Consider the following 7,011-nt stretch of genomic DNA (forward strand, 5'->3'; position numbering starts at 1 on the left):
AACTGCATTGTAGAGGGACATTTAAAAGATGAAAAACATGCCGGGCGGTGGTGGCGCACGCCTTTAATCCCAGCACTCGGGAGGCAGAGCCAGGCGGATCTCTGTGAGTTCGAGGCCAGCCTGGGCTACCAAGTGAGTTCCAGGAGAGGCGCAAAGCTACACAGAGAAACCCTGTCTCGAAAAACCAAAAAAAAAAAAAAAAAAAAAAAAAAAAAAAGATGAAAAACATAACTTCAAATTTGGGCTCTCAGTAAGGTGGCAGCACAGAGTTACATGTGGATGTTGCTTGTTAAGGACCTGCTTTACATCAAAACTGTGTTCCATGTTGAGAGAGCGAACATTCAGAGGACCCACACACAGTACAGCATGTACGTGAACTCATTAGGGAGTATTTTGTCTCTTTAAAATTACCCTTTCATGTTCCTCTTCCTGTATATTGTACCATACCTCTGCATATTTAATTACATGTGTACATGCATACATTATATAGGCTAGGATCCACACACAAGAAAGAACATGTGGTTTTTCCCCTGAGATTGGGTGATCTCATTTAACAGTATACATTCTAAGTCTATCTACTTTCCTGTAAAATTTGTGATTTCATATTTCTCTAGAGATGAATAATATTTCATTTAGTATATGCACTAGACTTGCATTATGCATTAATATGCTGATGGACATCTAGATTGGTTCCATCTCCTTGCTATATTGAATAGACCAGCAGTAATCATGGTGTGCCAATATCTCTATGGTAGGGTAAAGGATCTCTGGGTATATTCCCAGTGAAACAGCTGAGTCCTGTGGTATTTCTAACGTTTTGAGGAACTTCCACAAGCTCTATATAATGACTGTATTAATTTTCACACCCACCAGCAGAGAATACGTGTTTCTCTTTCTCCACATCCTCTACAACATTTGTTGTCAGTTGTTTTGATTATAGCCAATCTACCTGGGGTGAGCTAGTATCTCACAGTAGATTTAATTTGCATTTCCCTGATGACTAGGGATCACTTTTTTCCTGAGTTGTATCAGTTATTTATTCTGAACACAAAAGTTGTATCATATATATGACTTACAAATACATTTTCTGTTCTGTAGGTTGTCATTTCAGTTTGTCATTTTAATTCATAAACTTACTATCTTAGGGTTACTATTGCTATGATGAAACACCATGATCAAAATGAATTTGTGGGGAGAAAGGGTTTATTTAGCTTACACATCCATATCCCTGTATATCATTGAAGGAAGTCAGGACAGGAACTCAAGCAGGACAGGAACCTGGAGGCAGGAGCTGATGCAGAGGCCCTGGAGAAGTGTTGTTTACTGGCTTGCTTCTCATGGCTTGCTCTGCCTGCTTTCTTCTAGAACCCAAGACCACTAGCCCAGGCATGGCCCTACCCACAATGGGCTGGGTCCTCTATTAATCACTAATTAAGAAAATATTCTTCAGGCTTGCCTACAGCCTTATTTTTATTATTATTAAAATTTTAAATTTGTTTTGCATAGAAACCACAGTTTTCCTTCCCTCCTCTCTGCCTCTTCCCTCCCCCAGTCCCTTTACCCCCTCCCATCCCATCTTCCTGTGTTCAGAAACGGGCAGGTCTCCCCTGGGAGTCAACAAAGCATGGCATATCAAATTGAGGCAGGACTTAGTTCCTCCCCATGCATCAAGGCTGGGTGAGGCATCCTAGCATGGGGAATAGGTTCCAAAGGACCAGCGGAAGCACCAGGAACACCTGATCCCACTGCTAGGGGCCCCACAAACAGACAGAGCTACACAACTGTCACCCACATGCAGAGGGCCTAGGTCAGTCCCATGCAGGCTCCCTAGCTGTTGGTCCAGAGTGTGTGAGCTCCCTCTAGCTCAGTTCAGCTGTCTGTGGGTCACCCTGTTATGAGTTTGCCCCCACTTTCTTGTCCAGTCCCTCCTCCCTTTCCTCACCTGTACTCCCAGAGTTTGGCCCAGAGCTTGGATTGATCTCTGCATCTGCTTCCATCAGTTACTGGATGCAGGCTCTCTGATGACAATTATGGTAGTCACCAATCTGATTACAGGAGAAGGCCAGTTCAGGCATCCTCTCCACTATTGCTAGGAGTCTTAGCTGGGATTATCTTTGTGGATTCCTTGAAATTTCACTGGCACCAGGTTTCTCCCTAACCCCCAAATTGCCCTCTCTATCAAAGTATCTCCTTTATTACTCTCTCCCTCTCTCCAGCCCCCACTTAACCAACCTGATCCCTCATGTTCCCATCTATCCTCCCCCTTCCCACTTACCTCACCGCCCCAAGTTTACCCAGGAGATCTCATCTATTGCCAAAGAAATCCATGTGTCCCTCCTAGGGCCCTCTTTTTTGCCTAGCTTCTTTGGGCCTGTGGATTGTATCCTGGTTATCCTTTGTTTACATCTAGTATCCACTTATGAGTGAGAACATATTGTGTTTGTCTTTCTGGGTCTGGATTGCCTCACTCAGGATGATTTTTTTTTCTAGTTCCATCCAATTGCCTGCAAATTTCATGATGCCATTGTTTTTTTTTTTTTACAGCTGAGTAGTATTCCATTGTGTATATGTACCACATTTTCTTTATTCATTCTTTTGTTGAGGGGCATCTAGGTTGTTTCCAGGTTATGGCTATTGCAAATAATGCTGCTATGAACATAGCTGAGCTAGTGTCCTTGTGGTATTATTGAGCATCCTTTGGGTATATGCCTACGATTGGTATAGCTTGGTCTTGATGTAGATTGAATCCCAATTTTCTGAGAAATTGCCATACTGATTTCCAGAGTGGCTGTATAAGTTTGCACTCCCACCAGCAGTGGAGGAGTGTTTCCCTTATTACACATCCTCTCCAACATAAGCTGTCATCAGTGTTTTTGATCATAGCCATGATCATGTTTCTGACAGGTGCAAGATGATATCTCAAAATGATTTTGATTTGCATTTCCCTGATGGCTAAGGATGTTGAGCAATTCTTTAAGTGTTTCTCAGCCCTGTGTCAGCTGTGGGGTTGATGAGGATCTTTTCCCATTCTGTAGGCTGCAGTTTTGTCTTATTGACTGTGTCCTTTGCCTTACAGAAACTTTTCAGTTTCAGGATGGCCTATTTATTAATTGTAGATCTCAGTATCTGTGCTACTAGTAATGTTTTGTTCAGGAGTTTGTCTCCTGTGCCAATTCGTTCAGGGCTACTTCCCACTTTCTCTTCTATCAGGTTCAGTGTAACTGGATTTATGTTGAGGTCTTTGATCTACTTTGACTTGAGTTTTGAGATTTGGATCTATTTGCAATCTTCTACATTCAAACATTCAGTTATGCCAGCACCATTTGTTGAAGATGTACAGCCCGATCTTATGGAGGCATTTTCTCAACTGTTGTTCCCTCCTTTCACATGACTCTAGCCTGTGTCAAGTTGACATAAAATTATCCAGCATACTTACTATGTAAATTTGACCAAAGCATGAAGGTAAATACTCATTCACAATTCAATTTTAGTTCTTTATAGTAAATTCTCCTAGAATTTAAAAGCAAATTAATTTTTCACATTTGAAAATCTTCAAAAATATTTTTAAAGACTTAAAAAATTTTATGTCCTTTAAAAAAATTTAAAAATATATTTTGTATCCTTTTCCTTCTCAGAAAGCCTTTAGGAGGTAGACCAGTTCTCTATACTTTTTTCTTTTTCAAGTTTTCAAAGGAAGGGCCAGAGGAAGCAATTTTGTGCTCTAAGTATCTTCCTTTTTTTTCAAAGAGTGAAGAGAATTGGAGCCACTTCATTGAAAACATATTTAAAATACAGTATTTGACAATTCCATACACATACAAACAAGCACACACATACAAATGTATTTTGGTCACATACAACCCCATTACTCTCTCATCACTTCCCAGTCCTGCTGACCTCTTCTTCCTAAAATGCTCCCCTCCTACATGTTTCATATGTGCATACATAATTTATTATTATTATATGTATACTTGTGTGTGTGTGTGTGTGTGTGGGTGTGTGGGGGTGTGTGTGGGTGTGTGTGGGTGTGTGTGGGTGTGCACCACTGTAGCTGGAGTTTTCCTGCCTGGACCACAGTCAGGACAAATCTCTCTCACCCGCCAGTCCCACAGCTGCTCAGACCCAACCAAGTAAACACAGAGACTTATATTGCTTACAAACTGTATGGCCGTGGCAGGCTTCTTGCTAACTGTTCTTCTATCTTAAATTAACCCATTTCTATTAAATCTATACCTTGCCACATGGCTCGTGACTTACCGGTATCTTACATCTCGCTTTTCATGGTGGCGGCTGGCAGCATCTCTCTGCCTCAGCCTTCCCCTTCCCAGAATTCTCCTCTCTGCTTGTCCCACCTATACTTCCTGCCTGGCTACTGGCCAATCAGCATTTTATTTATACAGAGCAATATCCACAGCACTTCCCCTTTTCTTTTTTTTTCAAAAAGGAAGGTTTTTAACTTTCACATAGTAAAATTACATAAAACAAAACAATTATCAAGCAAGAATTACAGTTACAATATCTAGTCTATTTATAATAACTAGTCTATTTGTATTTGGCAAAACTAAAGAAGATATCCTATGTATCCTATATTTGTGAGTCTAAGGTTTCATATCTAACTTAGCTCTTATCATAACTAAGGAAATTATAACTATGTAGTCTTCAACTACACCAAAGACCTCAGAAGGGTATACTATTACCTGAGAAACAGGAAAAGGATGCAAGCAACTTTCTGGAGTCTTTTTTTTTTTTTTAGATATATTATACAGTGTTCTGTCTGCATGCATGTCTGCAGGCCAGAAGAGGGCACCAGATCTCATTACAGATGGTTGTGAGCCACCATGTGGTTGCTGGGAATTGAACTCAGGACCTCAGGAAGAGCAGCCAGTGCTCTTAACCACTGAGCCATCTCTCCAGCCCCCTGGAGTCTTGTAAGAGTAGACAGAGACAGCTGGCAGCCCAGACAGTCATCCAAAGTTCTTTTGTAAAGTTGGGGCATCTGTCTTCAGCCCACAGGGCTAGAGTCTCTCAGTCATTTTTCTCTGTGTCCTGCAGAATGTCTGGCAGTTTCCTCTGCAAAGCAGGAACCTGAAGGACCATTTTGCCAAGCAAATTTCAGTGGTCAACTTCCTATAGGTCCTGCATGTCCAGTCGATCAAGCAGTCCAGGCAAGAATAGTTTCTTGCCCAAATGGCTATTTTTGCCAAGAAGAAGATAAACTCCATATAGAGTGTCTTCGATGCCCATCCTCCTCTCTGAAATAAATCTGGTGCTGCCAGGAGCAGATATGTCTCATTGTCCAGAAAGTCTAAATTTTAAAAACATTTTAAATGCCATATTCTGTAAGTCTTTGAAGTGTTTGAAGATTACCTATCTATCTGAAATATATCTATATACCTAGAAAACTTAAAATGACTATAAGTTTGACTATCATAGAAGACTAATTATTAATCTGTATTTTTAAATTATCTACTACAATCTAAATGAGTTTACATAAGCATAATACCTCCAATGAGAGTAGAAATATATGTACAGTATAAAAAAATTAAGTTTAAACTTGTATCAATAAACTAGAATCCATAGCAATGTAAAACATTTCTAAACAAGTTGTTACTATTTAAAAGTAGGTTCATTAATCTATTCATCCTATCTTATCTATATCATATCCCTTTTTGTTCTTTAGAAAGAGATTGCATTTATAATCAACTTGATTTAAATAAAAATATTGGGTTTTCTCTGTCCCACACCAGAGGGCTCTTCTGATATGGGACAATAGAATCTCTTAACCTTTTTTTTTTTAAAGCAATATGTTTGGGTTTAGAGAAGGAGTGAGCCAATTCCATCTCCAAAGCCAGCTTGGTATATTTGGGAATTTGGGCGTAGTTTCTGTTACTGCTTTCTGCCTGAGGAGGGTGCTGTATCTTAAGGGGACACAAAGAAAATTTTAGGATTATGGAGTAGTCTGTGAGGGTGTATTGTCTGAGCTGGTTGCCTTGAAACCGTTCTGGATGTTGGATCATCTGGGCCATGGTGTCACTGGAGACCTTTCAGGGGGGTCTTGGCTGGTCAAACCTGATGTATCTTAATCTGGAACAACTCCATAGCCTCTGGGTTTCTGTGGAAACATATTGCTTAAAAAAAAAAAAAAAAGATTAAGAGATTCTATTGTCCCATATCTCTCCTCTCCCCTCTCTCCTCTCTCCAGGAAAAGCAGGGAGTAGGTTATGGCCAGGCCTCTCGGGACTCTTGGTGTAAGTTCTGGATTCTAGTTTCTAGGTCATTCATTCACTGTTTTTTTTTTTTATTAATTCATTCCTTTCTTCCTCCATCATAAAGTATGGAGTGCTGTCTACACTCTTTCCCGTGCAGGTTTCAGGGTTCCAGTGGGAGAAAGCAGAGTCCTCTCCTCCATCCTCCAGCAGGACTAGCACAGCACAGAAGAAACACGGGATTTGTAGTCAGTGAGGGAGGCTGTGCGTAAGGGGATGTTGTGGAGTCAGGTGTTCTGTTCTAGAATCAAAATTGATTGTTCACTTGCTTTCACTTTTGGACCAGACGTCCCTTCAAGCTGCTGATGCCCAAGATTGAAGTCTCCAAACCCCTAACTTCTCTCTGGTCCTGAGACACCTAATAAAGCTCCCAGGGTGGAGAAGTTGGGGCTGCTGGGGTGTGGGAGGGGTTTCAGGTGACACTTGGTTTGGTTCCAAGCAGCCTTTTGGGTCTGGGACCCTGGCGTCCTGGGAGCCATTTAACCCGCCCCCTCGCTCTGCTACTGTCATATCCATTTATGCTGTTGCTGCTCCCTCCCTGCCCCTCATCTCCTCACCTCTTTTTTCAGATAGGTCTGGCCCTGCCCTGTCCAGCTCACTGTTCCCTTACTTTCCCCACATGAATTGCTGCTTGTCCTGGTCCCTTCTCACTAACACCTAGGTGCAGACCCTCTTCTCAAGGAATAGTGAAGGGCACAGAAATCAGTAGAAACAGCTGCTGCCCTGAGGCTCCATAATGTGCCAG

This window comes from Peromyscus californicus, unplaced genomic scaffold (assembly GCF_007827085.1).
Source record: "Peromyscus californicus insignis strain IS unplaced genomic scaffold, ASM782708v3 Scaffold_4__1_contigs__length_199733344, whole genome shotgun sequence".
NCBI classification, from domain to species: domain Eukaryota; kingdom Metazoa; phylum Chordata; class Mammalia; order Rodentia; family Cricetidae; genus Peromyscus; species Peromyscus californicus.